Source organism: Rhynchophorus ferrugineus, unplaced genomic scaffold (assembly GCF_030347505.1).
Source record: "Rhynchophorus ferrugineus isolate W39M unplaced genomic scaffold, kcgeb_rfMv2 rfM5, whole genome shotgun sequence".
NCBI classification, from domain to species: Eukaryota; Metazoa; Arthropoda; class Insecta; order Coleoptera; family Curculionidae; genus Rhynchophorus; species Rhynchophorus ferrugineus.
Genome location: NW_027472584.1, coordinates 13,949,825 through 13,969,638, shown reverse-complemented (window position 1 = coordinate 13,969,638; position 19,814 = coordinate 13,949,825). Strand labels below are relative to the sequence as shown.

Below are 19,814 nucleotides of genomic sequence, written 5' to 3'. Positions count from 1 at the left end.
ATAATATTATATAGTCCTAAATAACTGCAAAAACAAAAAACACACTAATAACAATAACATACTAATACTTACTACACTAATACTAATAATAATAATACACTAATAATAATAATATGTACACTAGTATTATACTCTGCTTTTGAGCTAACACACCATCTGGAAAGGCTTAGTCCTCTTGTTTCGCCGAGAAGCCGCACTGCCTCGACGATGGTAAAGTAGTATTTGTTCACTACTCTGAACCAGTTTTTTAATGAGCTTAAAAGTCTACTTGCAAGTCTCTTTTATAATATTTCTGAATTAGCACTGAGCATTAACAGCATTCTTCAATACTGTTCTGAAATTATTTAAATAGGTCTGGATTACTCGTCTTGACATAATCCCGTGTTTTATTGCCATATATTTATAGGAGTTTAAAGATTTGTTCATATAATAGCACTTTACAGTATATTGACAAGACAGAATTTCTTCCAGATAACTACTACATTCTTCTAAATTCAATATCCATATTAGTATTATTTCGTCTTGTTTACATGGGCTTTCCAGCGTCTCTTCGCGTCCAATAACATTCCTAAATATTGCTGTACTAGCACGTGGTAGATATTATTTATTCTGGCAAAAATATGTTTTATAAAAACATATTTAATCTCATTCAAACTACGTCCAATTATAATCATAATTTTATGAATTTGGTCTATAGCTGAGTGCTTTTTCCTGAAGCCAAATTACCCTGATGCGCAAAGATTTATTTGTTATCGGATATTACCATATGGCTTCCTGTTAATAAACTGTTCTCTAATTCTTGATCCGGCTCGAAGAACCAAAAGTTTTAAATAACATATGTTTTCCTACCGATATTGAAAAACCTCTTTGTTAGCTTCGCAGTATAATTTCCTTTGGAGCCCTTCTATTTGTATTATCAGCACCAGCGATTCACAGACTGACGTTAACTTCAATTCGTCTTGATTGCTCGTAGCTGACGATTTCAGTTAGACTTGGATGTAGATAAGCAGTCATTGTACTATTCTACCAGATAATTAATTCAGCTATTTACAGTGAAGTGAATCAAGGCGATAACATTTCTGTGTCATCTGAACTCGACCTTTTAAACGTGATTGTTTTACCCTTATATTTTCATCCAGCGGGTCCACAATGCCCGCTCGGAGATCATATATTATATGAATATATTGGCCCATTAATAGATATCTTTAGGTCTTCAGATAGAAAAATAAGGGTCCCAAAATCATTAAAAAATAACAAACACTTACAAAAATTTGGAAATTACCGTCAATAAATAAAATAGACACTCTGTATTATAGCTTAAAAAATGTGGATTAGTTTTACAGAATATAAAAAGAGTTTATTTTTGCTTCTAATGGAAATGGAAATAAAATGTTTAAGTCTAGAGAACGATTACAAAATATGACTATATTTATGTTTTGTGATTTATTAAACACGATTTATAGAGTAAACTAAAACGTTTCTAAACATTAATAATGTCATCTATTAAAAATAATTTATGATTTAGGAATTCTATTTGCTGTTAAGTAACACTACCCCGGAATTTTCAATCATTTATCAACAGTGAAGTAATACCGATAGTGTTTTTATGATTTGTTAATAAAAACATTGAATTTTTTTGAAAGATAAAGAAAAACGATTTTCCTAACAGTAAAAAATGAAAAATAAAATATGTTGTTCGATCTTTAAGCACTGAAACAATATATCACTGTCCTTTTTATCCTCCTTTTCCGTAAAGAATACTAATATTCAGTTGATACGGCTTCGAAAAAAATCGTAATAAATCGTTGACTGAATGGAAAACTGACGTTTTGTTGCTGGAAAATAACCTCAATAATTTACGCGACTATAGATCGAGAAGGCATCGGCGGAACGAGGCATTTGTTCAACTTAAATGCCTTTCATTTCAATGGACATATTTACCGTTGGATGCGTGGGCGTTTTCATTCATAAATCGCCAGCAGGAATGATTTCGCTCGGCCTACTTTGATATTTATTCTATTTCGCGTTTTCTCGTCGAAATTGTTTTGCGATACGGTTTCCTCGTTAATTAACGGAATCTGTTGAATAGAAATGTGTTTAAACGTAGTAAAAGGTACTTTAGTATTTTACTATATCGAAAGATATCAATTCGTTTTTATTTAACGTGTAACCTTTATTTGAGATTCAGCAAAATCCCGGCTTAACTTAAGTAAATTAAAATGTAATTACTAATCGTTTATCTACAGAACATCAAATATCGATCGTGTTTTCTTACGATTTCTTTAATTATTTCTTTCAAGTCTGACAATTTATTACATTACTTTACAGACAATTTAATTAAAATGCGTTTTTAATTTCTTATTAAGCACATTATATTAGGGATATCCAAAAAATATCTATATTTATCGTATAAGATCTAATGTATTTTAGTACTTAATTGTAAGATTTTTTGGGGTAAATTATATGGCTCGATGAATGAAGGTAAAACGGAATGAAACCGTGCTGTTTAAATTATATGACCGTTATTTATTGGCAATATAAAAAAGTAGAAAATACAAAATAGATAAAATGGATGGCAGCGGTGTTACCTGGAAACGAGGCTTGGGCAGTCGATGGTGGCAAGTCTACACCAAACGATGGTCGGTTACTGAATGATCGAAATACCCTTCAATAACATCCCAGATAAAAATCTCGGGGTTGCCAGCTATTGGTTATCGTGTTCTAGTTGTCGCTGCTGGCACCCCGCCCGTGTTCAACATCTGGGATTATATTTCTGGGTACTTTGTTGACCGTTATTCCACGATGTAAAATTCGTCATATTCGTCTATCGTAATAAAGCATCTTCTGGACCGTTGTACAAAATACTGACAAGTGTCTTTATTAAGCTAAATGTATAATTAAGTTGAATTTTAACGCCCGTCAAACGTAGGTAATCGTCACATAATTAACACTTGTTGCTTGTTCTTTGAGGCAAATACTAAGCACATACGCACACATAAATATCATTAAAAATTGTATTGCACATTCCAAATTATTCAAGAAAAAAAAAAAGGTCTAATAACATATTTTTTGATTTTCCCCTTTTTTAAATAGACGTATTTGATCGAAAACAAAAATATCTATTGTATTTTAAAACTGATGGATCAGGCAAATTCGTTAATAACATTTTCAACATAAAAATATCAAAAAAGTTAGATTCTATAGAAACTCCCCTAGCCCCTCACCTCCCTAGATTTCCTAGACCATAAATTGGTGTTATTAATAATATGCAACAGTAATATTCAGGAATGAATGAGCTAAATTATTAATCAACATGTAATTGGGTGTTTCTATATATGACATTATATTTTTATATCAATTTTGTAGAAATTGTAATTCATGTAAAAATGATCTTTTTCCTTTCGATCTCTGTCGGTTCAAGCTTTATCAATCTTTCTACCAAAATTAAATTGATCTCAAAAACGTAATTAACAGATGCAAGAGTAATGTCTAGCCTTGCAAAGAAACAATGCACTTTAAATTTTAGCTCTGGGTTGTCAATCAATCTTCACTGTCTTATAATAAAGTTTCAAAAAATGTTTAAATTTGACATGGTAAGTTCACAACAACAACAACATTATAAAATTGCTCAAAGTAGTTTGTAGTGTGTAAAGTATCTATTATTAAAATTTCTCTATATCAAAGGGGCCAATACTGACTGTAACACATAGGACTAATTCAATGTTTCTAGATATGTTTTCATGGATTTTTCAATATGTAAGAAAGGGTTTGCATGTTAAAGCTATTTTATCGTCAGTCTGTAGAGTATTCCCAAACTCATACAAGATTTGATCTTCGCGTTAATTGTAGGGTGCAGTATATTCAACAAAAACGAAACAACATAGCAAAACAGTAGAACTGAAGAACAAACAGAAAAACAAATATTTTTTATAATATTTTTTAAAACTTAATAGCAACACTTGTAAATTTTATAAAATTTGGAGTGATTTTATTCACTTCGATGATCCAATTTCCTGACAGTGTCCAGTATTGTATCCACATTACTATGATTTAGTAACCTTCTTTCAGGTTTTACCACCATATTTGAATTTTCATCGATTAATTTGATTTAGCAAATTAAAAGTATTTAGTAATTAAGCATTGTTAATTTACTTTATTTTGGCAACATTGGATTAGTTTTGGATTTGATAACCTAGTACAAATCCGTATATACCCGTATATGCCAAAATATGTTTTCTTATTATCTGCTACCATAGAAATTATCATTAACTGCCGAGGTATTTCGCAAATTTTGTACGAGTAACTAATAAGTGATACGAGCATAACTCAAGTAAATGTTTCTCACTTTTTGCCGCAAAATTGACATAGATTACAAGCTGTTAAGCTATATTTTCCAGTCCCTAATACGTTTGTGGATCTTGTTGACTGTCACTTGTAGTTTTTCTATAGCTCTAAGCAGAGACATATATTTTACTATAATGGCTGTGTTGTCATCAAATGAGAGTTTAGCAACTACAATTCGAAAATTTCATACAAAATATAAACGGTTTTTCTTCATTAGCAAATCAATCAACAATATCAATAGCTGTAAAAAGATTTAGTAATGTTAAACACTTTTTTACTCCTGCAAATCATCATGATAAGAATTGAATATTTTTACGAAGATTTCTTCGAAAAAAATCTATATAGCACAATAAAGTCTATGTACCATACGCATGTTTATTATTTTGGGTTCAGAAAATACAGGAGTGATTATTGAATAACTATTTGATACATATTTTGACATATTTGATGCATAATTGTAAATTATAACAAGACAGTGCCACATACTTTAAAGCTACATAAGTCTTGGTTTAAATAGCAACTGACAGCAATATCTCTTAACAATTCCCCTAATCTAATTTTTTTCTGATGAGCAAAAGGTTCCATTTCAACTCATTTAACGAGAAGTAGAACAAAATAAAGATGGCAGATGAGATTATACTGAAGCTTAAATATATAACATCAACGAAAACACCAAATATATATATATATATATATATATATATATATATATGTAGAACTGAAATACTGATTATAATGAATTAAAATGGTATATTCTAAAAGAAATTCCTAAAAGGGTTATCTTAAACAAAAATCGTTCCTAGAACTTTTCTCCAGAATCAAACGTTTTCAAATTAAAATCCTTATCCTGCAACACGCACAACCCCAGCTACAATGGAGAATAAACAATGAGAGAATGTTTTTTATTATGTTTGCCCGCCATGCTTATTCCAGTCAAAATTAATTAGTCGACTTTCTACTTAGGGTTTACACTGAAAATTTCCTGCCGAATTGAGGGAAATTGGCTGCCGTCAACCAAGTTTGTCATTTCGTACTTTTGATTGATTATGGAGGAAGAAGGCGAAAGGACATCGTTATGGGGCTATCCATTAATTTAGACGCAAAAAATCATTAAATATCGGTCTTCAGTAATTTGCATACTTACTGAACTTGATCTTTAGAATATTAATGAGAAAATGGAAATTATAATGGAAAATTTATATACAATAGTTTGCTCAACATTATAATCGATTTACTTTTTCGATAACAAGCACTTCTTTTTAACTTGTTTTAAAATTTGTATATTTCTTTTCATATTAATAACATTAATTCATTTATTTTTTATAGATATTTAAGCCATTCAAAAAAAAATTATATCGGTAATTTGTATGCTACTTCTTGCTATAACCTTAATATAGTGCTTATAGATGTATATCCTATAACATAGTCCACATTAAAATGACTTTATCATTTATATTATATACTAAACATTTTTTACTGTCATTACAAATGATTACAAAATATAAGTCCCTTCAGTTATTTGTACTGCCTAATGCAAATATGAAACATGAAAACTCTATCAAATAAATTCTACATTTTCGGCCACATGATTAATGCTAGTGACTTATTATCTCAATATCTTGAATTCCCTTTGCTTCTATCATCATCTTAGCTCCAAGATTATTAAAAGACTCGGTACCACTCGCGCCTAGGTATGCTTGTTATATACATAATATCCATATATTGATAACCATACAGTCAGTCACCAAGATAGTCAATATTGATATATTGAAAAATGGTTCTAAAACACAGATTTATCGATATCTCTTTTTTAAGCATCAATAAGTATAAAAACTAATTTTAGTCGTATCAAGAGTTCATCGATTATATACTTTCATATCTGTAAAAAATCACTAAGTAATATAATAAAATAAAAAATACGTTTTTTTATCGTTGTATCATAGATTTATTTTGAAGGAACAACAGCCATCAAACTTAAAACAATAATTTTGAGCAAGAGATTTGTGGTGAATCCAGAACTCGGATTCCCTTTTATCTTCATCATTTCAAGATGTAGATGAAATTGATGTGACTGCTAATTTATCTACTCAAATAAATGTTCTAATTCTTGGCATTAAAATTATGGTCTACATTATCAAAATATATTATTATTAATTAATTTTGTTAAAAAATAGTAATATATATTTACAAAGAGACAACGAATCAAAATAGCTCAAGTTTAAGCGGTCAATAGAAAAAATGAACCATATATTCTGCAAGAAAACGACGAAATATTATCTTTTCCTCTTGTTAACAGTAGAATCCTCTTTCATTACAAACCAGTAATAATCTGCTAACATTTTAGCATTCTATCTTCCTTGATAACGGTCTTCTTTTATATACCGGTCAAGGCGTTCACCTTGAATGCAAAAAAATATTTTTAAAGATATTCTACATCCGATCCCTTTAAACTTTTGTAACAAGTCATTCATTAAAAACTCGACATTTTCAACTTTAATATTGCCTAAAAATCCATGAATTACTTTCTATAGAAATGGCCAAACCGCTAACACTTTAGGGGTAAAATGTTCATTGAATTCGTCGTTTTTTATAAGTGTTCTTATTTGAGAGCCAACAAAAATGCCTTTTTTTAAATATATACCTTTAATTTTAGTTTTTCAATTAGCAAGTCTAAAATTTATTTCATGTTTTCATACGTTTCTTTTAAAATCACTTAATATGCAATAGGTATGGAAGGATATCGGCTACCATTGTGGAGTATATATCTTTTAAGCGTAAGTAGTATTCACAGTATTACTAAGGAACGGGACGTATTAGACAACCATATCAATAGACAATCTTTTTAACGATTAAATAAAAAAACTGTGCCTCGCAGTGTTATTATACAGTTTTTGGTCTAAGAACGGTAAAACAGATATAGGTGATGGTAATTAAAAGTATCGTTTTGCAAAATATTCTCCGAAAGATCTCGTAACACTTCTTCCACTTCCATTGAAATATCATTTCAAAACTCTTTAAAAGACCACACTTTTTTTCCATGTTCGACTCGTACGGTGTAGTGACTGTTTAGCATATATTAACAATTAATTTATATTAATATATTAATTACACTGTGTATCATTTTTTTTGTTCTATAACATTAACAATAACAATTAAATAGCTTTTTTGTTATGTTATGTTTTTGTCCAACTCCAAAACATGCGTTTTGAACCCATCTAATCCATCTTCGGTTGCAGAAATTCGTTGACGTTCCAAATCAGGACTGTACAACGAATGACGCATCACTTTGATGAATTGGCCGGTTAAAAATTCCTTTTTTTGGACCGACGAACTCTTATCGTGATGGAGAATGATTTGCTTGTTCTTCGACATTCTTGGAATCTATTCGAAGCCTTCCGGCAAAGGAATGGTCCGGTATATGACCATATTTCGGAATGGACTGTTTTACATTGCTCTAACGCTGCTGTCTGGATCCTCTTGGAAGACCCATGCAGTCGATTTCTGTTTTGTTTCAGACTTACAGACGTATGATGCACCTTCAACGAATTTTTAAGCATTTATTTACACCAATCTTCACGATCCATGTTTTAAGCACATATTAGAGATTATGCAGAATCCACACACACTTTTCATGGTCAAATGATCATCCAATATCTTATTAACGCTTCTCATACTAATGCACAACGATGTGTCAATCTTATTTAGTCACATGACGATATTGCTTTATAAGATCACACACAGTGTCGATGATTTAAGCTTCGGCAGCAATTGAATTTGTTATACCAGCTTTTTACAGTGCTGTGAGATTGCGCTTTATCACCGTATACAAAATTAAATTCATCGATATACTGTTACTTAAAACCAAGGTCATAAATATAAATAACAATCCTCCAATATAAATAGAGAAAATAAAAATATTAAATAAATTCATGAAAAACTCAGTGAACACTAAGTGATCCTACGCAATGTGTCTTCCGGTTAAAACAATTTTCTGAAAACCTACTTAAAATGATAAAGTGGTAAATATTATAGAAATATTTATATTCGAAAAAAATATTATAGCAAAAATCATTTATATAAATTAGAACAGTACAATATCAACTTTAACAAATGACACAATATTTTGTAGAATATTTAAAAAATAAAAATGAGGAAAAGCTAACTAGTATGTTTTTGTATTGTGCTCGGTATTGTTAACATTTTTAATGCCGTCTCTGAATAGAAATGTTTACGAACAGTTATCACTGTTAATGGTAAAAGTTTATGTTCAGTGCCTCGAATACTATAAATGAAAAAAGCAAGCAAAAGTGTGTCTGAAGACGAAAGTTTACGATCAGTAATCAGTGTTAATAGTAAAAGTTTACGACCGGCATATATAAAAGTTCCGGATAGTACAAGAGCTCTAAAATGGGCGCACTTGGTAATAGCCTACGAGACGAAAATACTTTCAGGTGAAACAAAACAAAATTGAAAGAACTGAAATTCAATTAGACATCTGGCGGAAATTTTTGTGCTGACTAAACTCTGAAAATCATTGATCGAATTATTTATATTATATAAATACCATAACAATGTTAAGCAACAAGGTTATTCTCTATGGAAAGAATTAGACGTTTTAAGACGATTTAACATCTTAAATTATATTGGCGGATCATAATACTGATAAATAATAGTATAGATAAACAAATGTATCGACAAGTACTGATAATGGATTATATTGATGATATCAATAATAGACGATGACAATGATGGAATAACCAGGATGGTTAATAACAATCTTAGTCCATATTAGTCAATAACATTGACGGACAAATCATTATAAAACAGACAATAATGGCAACTGATAGCAATGATAAACTATGCTTGGATGAAGTATGACATGTGCACACGATACGAAAGGAAGATAATGCATACCCTAATACTAATATTATACTAACCTATACTTATACCCTAATACTAATTTAGGGTAAATGATGTGGCTCGGTGAATAGAGGTAAAACGAAATGAAACAGTGGTGTTTACATGATGTGACCGTTATTTATTGACAATATAAAAAAATGTGAAAAATACAAATAATAAAACGGATGGCAGCGGTGTTACCTGTTGACGAGGCTTGGGCAGTCGATGGTGGCACGTCTAAACCAAACGAGGGTTGAGCACTGAATGACCGAAATACCCTTCAATAACATCCCAGATAAACGTCTCGGGGTTGCCGCAAGCTATTCGTTGTCGGGTTCCAGTTGGCACCCCGCCCGTATCATCTGGGATTATATTTCTGGGTATTTTGTAGACCGTTATTCCACGATGTAAAATTCGACATGCATCAAGCAACAAAAATACAAAAATGTATGAAAAAATATCAAATACAAAAAAAAATATATACCAAACAAAATGTGCTGTGTAAAATGGGCTTTGAAAAATATGATAGTTCGCAACGGTTGTGGTTGGTACGGTTTCGATCTGGTACGGCTGTTGATATCTTCCGGTCCTACAGATACCGTTGCATCATCGTCGCTTTGGCACTTGAATTTGGTCGATCGACGACGTTGAAAACAAGCTATTCTTCGGACGGGGCTCCCGTAATCGACGCTGTGGGAGGATCGACTGTTCGACGACGTGGCAGCTTATTTTCTTCGACGACGAGACGTTAGCAATTCTGGTACTTCGGAGAAGACATAACGAGTCTACGGTGACTGCAATCGGTACCTAGCTTCTGGAGCTGCTCTGTGACTAATCCGTAGTCACATACGTTAGGTTAATTCAGAAAAAACAAATAACGACGGTATCCGACCGAAGCTGCCCAAAGCCTTTCAAATCAAAATATCTGCCATTATGACGGAGACGGCGAGCGAAGGAAGACATTATGATTTAAACATAGCGCCGAATGAAATGTTTAGCCGAGACACTGATGATTAAGCAGTGATGTAAAAATATTTAAAAGATTGTGAAATAATATTTTGGCAAAAAATTTTAAAAAATGAAAAAGAATATTGAAGGTAAAATCAAATTAAAAATATTTAAAATTTTGAAACAGAAAATATAACGGTCACGTAAAATACACCATGTTCTACGTACCCTCCATTCACGAGTCCAAACCCAATATTGCAGAAGATCATGTCGGGGTCACCACTTTAGGGTAAATGATGTGGCTCGGTGAATGGAGGTAAAACGAAATGAAACAGTGGTGTTTACATGATGTGACCGTTATTTATTGACAATATAAAAAAATGTGAAAAATACAAATAATAAAACGGATGGCAGCGGAGTTACCTGTTGACGAGGCTTGGGCAGGCGATGGTAGCACGTCTAAACCAAACGAGGGTTGAGCACTGAATGACCGAAATACCCTTCAATAACATCCCAGAAAAACGTCTCGGGGTTGCCGCCAGCTATTCGTTGTCGGGTTCCAGTTGGCACCCCGCCCTTATATCAATAAATAGATAAATATATAAGAAAATAGAAGTTAATGAATGGAGCATAACAAATGTAAAATAATAAAAAGAATATAATAAATAGAAACTCATAAATATATAATGAGTAATTTATTTTATATATTTTAATTTCAATTTAATAAATAATAAATAGTAATTTAAAAGAGAAAACTGGAATATTCTGTGAACAAACTAAACAGTTTGACGAAACTCAGCTTGGGTGTCACAAAATACACTAAAATAACCTGAATACGAAAAATACGACAATGAGCGCCGCATTTCCAGAAATGAACTCTTATTAAGTTCTAACATCGGCCTGTTAAGATCACATCTGGTAAATACAACCCCCGAAGAAACATCAACAATGTTGCCATTCCTGGTAATTATTTCGGTTGCTAAGTATTTCGCAACAATGGAACTTTTCTTTGCACCAAATAACCAAGCAACAACTTAACACAAACAACCAAACTTAACACAGCAACAAGTGAGCTAATTCTTGAATGAAATATATTTATACTTTTGGCAAAAAGACATTTTATTTCTCAACATAATCTCTTTTCAATTCCACACAATTGTTCCAGCGTTTTTACAATCTTTGTATTCCTTCAAAATAATATAAACTGGTATGTGTCAATGATAATCTCTTCACTCGGCCCGAATTTATTACCACCAAGCCATTTCTTCAGGCTTGCAAACAGGAAATAGTCACAGGTGGCTGAATCTGGAAAATATACTGAATAAGGTTAAAGTTGCTCAATAATTTATGGATTTTTATCATAGGCGAATACATACGTGTGCATCCGTGCATTATATTGATGGAGCAACACTTTTTTCTCCGCCAAATGCAGCCGTTTTGCTTCAAATCTCACTTTATAGAAGCTCTGATATGAAGGACATCGCGTGCATATAATGTCTAAATGTAACATGTGGTATACCTGTTCAGTTGAAATGCATACAGCCTCAGCCACATAATGTCATTCTTCGATCATCCGATAGCATGTATTCCATGGATTTTATCGGCGATTTCTATCAGAACGACCTTTATTGGGCGACTTGAATGTTCAACATTATTCTTGCCAATAAGAACACAAGAAAACTCAGTAAACCATTTCTTAACCGTTGAAATTAATGGTAGAGTGTCCCATTAGTATTTATCAAGCAATTGCTTGGTCGGTGATAAGTTTTTGCCCAAAAATAATGTTTTAATAAATAAATAATTAAAATAAGTACACGAAAACTAAGTTTTTCCTATTTTCATTAAAATACATAAATTGTGCGCAGTCACTGCCTGTCAAACACAAGCGAAATGACACAGATTGCACAAAATCTCTCCGTAGTCTATTAATAGATGGCAGTTGAAGGCAGTAGTGGCGCACTTAAAGTTATTGGGAGGAAAATGTAAAAATATATTGACTTGTTAAACTGGCCCTGTATATATTAATACGCTAACCAAAGCTTTACCCCATATATTATGAGTGAAACATGACTTGATATGGAGAAATTCATTTAGATAAAATTTATATATAATATATACCACGAATACTAGTACTTATTAATTCGGTTTCCCGTCCACGTTTGTTATACGAGGTATATATTAGTTTGTCTTACTTTTGATTATTCCAGTATTGGAGGAAGCAAGAAAGAAAAAAGATAAGTTTAAACAAAATCTAAAAAAGTATATTTTGTGGGAATAATCTACATATGCGAAATTTTCTTTATAGAATTAACGAAATTCGAAAACATATATTAAATAAATAAGAATCATCAGTTATGTAGACTTCCGCAAACATATCTTTATATTAATATTACAAACGTTAAAGATTACAATTTGAAACTTAATAAATCTGATGAATTTGATATTTGACACCCAAGACAATAATGAAAAAATATTCCTGCCAGAGTAATGATAGTAAAAATGACTATTTAGAAATTTTCTGAAATTTTTTAGGATTAATTTCATAACCATTCATCTCAGTTTTCGTAAGTAAATGCAGAAAACACCAACCAAATATTACAGATAGTAAATACATTCAATATATATCAGTCCAATAAAACTGTTAAAAGAAGTACTGACAAAAATATTCAAAAAAAGCTAAAATTTTTAATTTAATTGGTATTGCACTAATTACATTGCTAACAGGAATAAACACATATATACTATACAAGATCGTGTGGTTTCACTTCAGTGTTCTGATTTCGTTGCTGTGATTTACTAACCTAATTATGCATTTTAAAACAAGGAATTTCGACCAATTAAAAAATATGGTTAAAAATATCTAATTCAATTATACAACTACCATATCGCCTATTGTAAATCCTTAAAAATAAATTAATATTTCTGCATTTCTATTCTTTAAATTACTAACTTAAATTCTTCAAAAATATATAAATATTCGATTCTTCAACATATTTGTATTCATTTAGATTTTATTATAAAACAGAATTAGAAAGGCAGAAATATCAATATTTGTAGTTTCTTCTTATTATATTCTATTCGAATGTACCATTTTTTAATAACTAAAATTCCATTCTCTATTAGAATTAATTAAAATATAGATGTAATTCCAAGATAAAATAAAGAGTGGCAATAAATTCTCACCCTCAAAATGAACTGAACCTCAGGTTATTTATATCTAACTTTAAAATCGACAATTTTAATTAAAATACAACTGAATAAAAGCGAAAAATATAAATAACATTTTAGACAGAACAAAAGTGGTAAAATTTCAAACAGACATCACATAGAAACCTAATAAATGCATACAGAACTTTATGTTCAACAACACATTACAACTTCAATATTTTTATGTTTTCTATATTACATATCTAATGAATCAAAGAAAACTAATTATTTGAAATATTAAATAGAAATACTCGAGTGTAAAATATTCAAAATTTCAATAAACATCATACAGAAGTGTAATATATGTATGTGAAACTTTTGGCGAACAATTACACTTAACTACAGGCGTACTAGTTAGTTACTATGCTATTTTGATCAAAACTGTTCTCTATATTTAATCATAATGCCGTATATTTGCTAGATATATACATTACCAGAACAGTGAATACTAATTTTGAACAATTAATAACATATGACGTAACTTGTGCTTCATAGCTCGAGATAGTTTTGTAACAATATTCACGTCGACGTTATGTTCTTAGGATTTATTATTTTCATTTTATTAAAGAATAAACAACTTTTTCCCAACTCCTAGAATACAAAATTATCAGCTATAATGTTCTACTTAAAAAAATGAAGCTAAAAATGGTTACTATTGAAAACATCCGTGAATATGCTCTACCGATGAAATCATGTGGACTATTAATTTCGATCTTCTAGAACTAATGTTTTATTCACCCTTTGGCCAATACTATACAGTCTACTGATATGCGCTTTCATTTTTATGTCAAACAAATAATATATCACTTCTCAGCGTGAAATTTGACAGAAGTATTGGAAAATGTAGGAAGGCGTGGAAATATAATTATGTGCAAAATTTGTAATAATTAAACCTTGTTTTTTTTTAAATCTATTTTTTTGTTTGAAATGAATATGGAATTTAAATGTGAGAAATCCTCTCACTAATTAGTTCATTAATCTTTTGTAGCATAAAAGATTAATTCGTAAATTTCAGAAAATGTTACCGAAACAATACACTGAAATTTTAAACTCGTATATATCAGCAAAGGTACTCAGAGTATAAGCCTAAGTGGAAGTATACTTAATTAAAGAAACTAAAGTAAGTGTAGGACAAAGCAATATATTGGATGGCTCTAATTCTTTATCTTCAAATGTCAACACAGCTAAATCTGCTGACGATACTGCGATGCTTGCAATCAACAAAAGTGCAATATATAAGTGTCCATATAAATAAATGAATATGCACTTTATATTATGTTTATATATTATATTTCTATAAAATCAAAACACTTAAAGGCGAATAATACTATAATCTTACATAGTAATAACGGTCTTAAGTTTCAATAAGCACATCAAAAAGGAAAAGAAATTAACTATTCATACATAAGAAATTGCTACAGTACCATACATTAAAACATATATAAACATATAGAATTCAATTAGATAAAAAAGGCATAAAGTAATAAGAACTATCGTAGATGCACCTAAATACTATATATTCTAAAAATTATATTGTATAAACATTCCGACTAAGTAGAAAAGATCACTAACAATGTATTAATTTAGTAATAAATTAGGTTACGTAAAAAGCATATTCCGTTTTTTCTTTATTGATACTTTAAAGTCGCATATCTCTAGTAATACATATTGGATGAAACCATACTGTAATACAATTGAAAGGAAATAGTCTATAGAATATACAAAAAGTATCAAAAGGCATTGTGCTATGGAAGTGTAAATTCCAGAAGATAATTTTCATCATATTTTACTTCTAAAACAAATATGGAGAGCAAGCTTATCGAAAATTATGTTAATATAAATATTATCTATGAAAAACCTGAAAAAGGAAAGGAAATTACTACTTTAACACCATTATTTCATTAATCTATCAAAACTATTTCAGAATTCTAATATACAGATATACATTTTATTTTACAAATTAATCTTACACGAATTTACGCAATCTATTTATTTTCCCCTTTTATAGTAACTAAAATATTTAATACAACGGAAGTTCTAAATGCGAAATATCAAATAAGTATTGCAAATATTTAATATCATGTTTTAAAAGTCTAGCTATCTATCTCCCGAGGAAGCTGAAAGCAGATAAAATGTAATCAAAGACGACAACTATTTGAGTTGACATTTTAAAGCGAATTCCAGTTCAATATGTACAAAATTGTCAATAGAAAATATACACAACTTTAATACGTATGTAAAGAAGTTTTAGTCAAGCTTTATTCCTAGTTACATGTATTTCATGCATGGTTAATAATAAATATATATTAATACTAGAAAAGATTTTATTAAACCTATATATACATATTTAAAAGATACATCATATTATGAACATAAACGTCTTAGGTAGTTTTTCGCATTATATATACCATTGATCAAGAGTGAATAACATATATTTTGGCTGCTTCTAAGATATTTTTACGTATATAAATATCTAGATGCAAAAAAACCCGTCAAACAATAACGATATCTAACTGTCGTATTATCAATTTCATATAAAAATACTCAAAGAAAACTGCAACTTTATATTCTCTTTTAATAAAAAATATACGACTTTAAAACGAACTAAAGCTGTCAAACATACGGAAGACACTCATACCAGTGTCAACTTATAATACGTGAAAGGGTTTAGAAACCAAAAACTATTCATTTATTTAAAAATATTATTTTATTTAACTGAAAAAAGATGCGACTTGTTGAACGTGGATACAAAGCGATACTAAGGGTAAAAACAGATCAAACCGTCTCACACGTTTACCATTCAGATAGTCAAAAAACAGATGGCCGGATAGCCTGGGTCGTATTACATAACATATATACATATATATAGCAATGTAACGACCTTGAGGCATGTCGAATTGTACATCGTGGAATAACGGTCTAAAAAATACCCAGAAATATAATCCCAGATGTTGAACATGGGCGGGGTGCCAGCAGCGCCAACTAGAACCCGATAACGAATAGCTGGCGGCAACCCCGAGACGTTTATCTGGGATGTTATTGAAGGGTATTTCGGGTCATGCAGTGCTCAACCATCGTTTGGTTTAGACGTGCCACCATCGACTGCCCAAGCCTCGTCATCGGGTAACACCGCTGCCATCCGTTTTATCTAATTGTATTTTTCAAATTTTTTTATATAGCCAATAAATAACGGTCACATAATGTAAATACCACTGTTTCATTTCGTTTTACCTCTATTCACCGAGCTACATCAGTTACCCTAAAGCACCATTGAATTTTCTGCCCTTTTTTATAGTTTACTTATTGTAAGCTCGAAGTATGAGTCATATATGTATCATTGCCAAAGCATTACGACAAATAAACGACACTATTCTGAGTCTCCGTTGAGTGTTAAATTCAATTAAAGATGTTCAATATTGATAAAATTGTTAACAGAAAGCACAGAAAAATGTAATATGTGTATGTACAACTTCAAGTGAGTAACAGAAATATAGCGTATAGAAAATATACTGCAAAAATGAAGTATGTACATTAACAATTATTGTTTAATACAACAGATATTATTGTTTAACAATGGAGGTTTAAATTATCGAACAATTTTCGTACTTCTTCGGTATTTCTAAACAAAATGCCAGCCATTTGGACGTCTACACAATACAATGGTTAAAGCGAAACTGAAGTAAACGTCACATAACCAAGATGCCGCGCAATCAAAATGGTAGCGGTTCTTTTTCCCCACCTTAGAATCAAATCAAAATGGTAGCGAGATTTTTGCCTCAACTTATATAACCGAGCATTGTCACGCAAGAGGATGACTTTGTGATGGTTAGTCCTTAGTCCAGCCATCCGCAATAACAGTTTCAACAAAACATCAGCCAAATCAAAACCTACATAGGATATGACAGAGAAGCATCACCATAAGTTTCAAAAATACTTTAATGGGATTTTAAAGCAAATTTCTTCAAATCAAACAATAACAGTAATGAATGTGGAAAACTTTGAGCTTTCCACGATTTGCGTCTCAATTGAATAACTCACTAACACTAAATGGAAAACTGTTACCAACTATGTAATAGACAAATTATTTTAAGGTGTTTCCAAATTGTAGAGACTTGTAGAGGGAGAAGAAATGTCACCTTTTCGTAAAATAACTTTCCTCCCTACCACGCATATACTCGCCATTTGGAACGTAACACAAAGCTTCAATTTGCTTTGCTTACAAATTTTGGGGCCGGAAAATCAATCAATATGGTCATATAGGTGAAGATTCTCGAACTGACTGAATGATTTTATCGGTGAGTATAATTCCTGCGACCTTCTCTGTGTTTTTTAAAGCCGCAATTTCTGTATCGATCTCAGGGTTCTCCTAAAAGGTATTAACAGTAAATGTGTGTTATTCTCACATGTAGATAACTCATAATTACTAAAATTACAATGACTGCTCTATACATTGATACTTGACTCGTTCAGAAAACATTCAAAAATTAGTGCAGCTTCAAAAAATGTATCTATTTCTGATACCATCCTGTATTTTTAGGAACTTTCCGTATTTTATACGATGCTGAATATATCGATTAAACACACAAGTTTAAACCAATATTATTTATCGATTTCACATCAAATAATAACCGAACTTGGCCTCCATATTTCCAGTGTCTATTTTATATCTCGTGTTATCGCTTGCATTCAAAATGCAGTTAAAGAAAACTACTATTTCAAATGTCATTTTAACGAGAAAGGTACGGGTTCGAATTTTCAGCAAAGCGATACTTTAAAATAAAATTTTTTAAAAATTAATCTATATATTATATATCATATACTAGATTTTTCATTAATAATATTTCGCAGTACTATCATAAGAACATTATTAAATTAATTTCGAAATTTTAAATAAAACGAACTGCCTGCACAAAAAAACCGAGTTCGTTAAAAATAGAACAAAAACACATTCAAGTACAAATATGAAGATTATTGAAAGCTTGTTCTGCATCGTTTCATTAGATAATTAAAAGAAGGAAAATTAATTTTAATGTTCTAAATCACATAAAATAATTTATTATATATATATATATATATATATATATATATATATATATATATATATATATATATATATATATATATATATTTTTTTTTTTTTTTAAAGTCTCCTTTCACCAACTATATGTTTATCTGGACTGGGCCTATAGTTTAACGTGAGCTTCGAACCACGGTCCTCAGAATTAAAGCCTACCGACTGGCGAGTGACCAACTTTAGAAATCATCCCAGAAGACATCCGGTCTTACCCAGCCTGGTTACTGACGTGACTGGGATCATTATCCTTGTCGGATTTGCACTCTTGCCTAGAACATTCACAAATTTTAAACAATCACAAACATAAATTTACGACCATGCCCCATCAGGATTTGAACCCGCAGCTATCGCAACAGTAGGAGGACTATCCCATCGCCTTTACCACTGCGCCACCAAGCCGGCAAAATAAAATTTTATAATTGGTGTAAAATTCAAGAGGAGAATCTAGAATGATGTCAATGAACTTCATAAAGTAGCTGCTAAGATAAGATGTAGTTACAGTTCGACAGGAAAAATTGAGTTTCCAGTTGACTAATCCAGAAAAAAAGACAGAAAAATGTCAGTTTTCTTCATAGCTAGAAACATCCAACTATAGAAGTCGAATAAATTGTTGACCTAAGTTCAGATCATACACCAGTGATTCTGACACCGACTAAAAATATAATAAGAAAAGAACAAAATCCAATATTAACACGCAAGAGAACAGACTGGGAAGGATTTGCTGAAGAATTGAACAATCGAATTAAATTAAATATACCCCTTAAAACAGCTGAACAATTAAATTTTGAAGCAGAAAAATGCGCTGTAGATATCCAACTAGATTTCTGGATTAATACTCCAAAAATTAAGAGTACAATTAAAGGAATTAATTATCCGAAAGAAACCAAGAAAATGGTATGGTAACGAAAGCTGGCAACAAAATAGAACACCTTAAAATAAAAATAGTTTAAAAAATATAACCTAAAGGTTGAAAAGAGGAAAGAAAAATTAGAAACAAATCTATAAATAATCTCAGAAATCGAACAGATGACAGGGAAATAGATTATTCGCTCTAAAAATCCATGTTTGGTACAATCCACGGCACGCAGCAATCAACATATGACCATATAGAAAAAATCTTTAAACCAAACGGAACTGATACTTAGTATATTTTGTAGGGCATAGAATGTAAAAATTCGACGCTTCAATTAATCATGCTGAAAGAAGTAATCAAAGTTACGAAAGTTGACATTAATCCAAAGAAATCACCAGGCTATGACTTATAACAAGACAATTACTGCAAAAACTACCGAGAATGGGAATTATAAATCTCACCAACCTGATCAATGCATCATTTCGAATA

At 30.9% G+C, this 19,814-nt stretch overlaps 1 protein-coding gene across 6 annotated transcripts in view; it reads left to right on the top strand.

Moving 5' to 3' along the window:
• LOC143197098 (uncharacterized) overlaps nucleotides 1-19,814 on the top strand; it is a 155,411-nt gene that overhangs the window by 97,920 nt on the left and 37,677 nt on the right. The window lies entirely within an intron of this gene.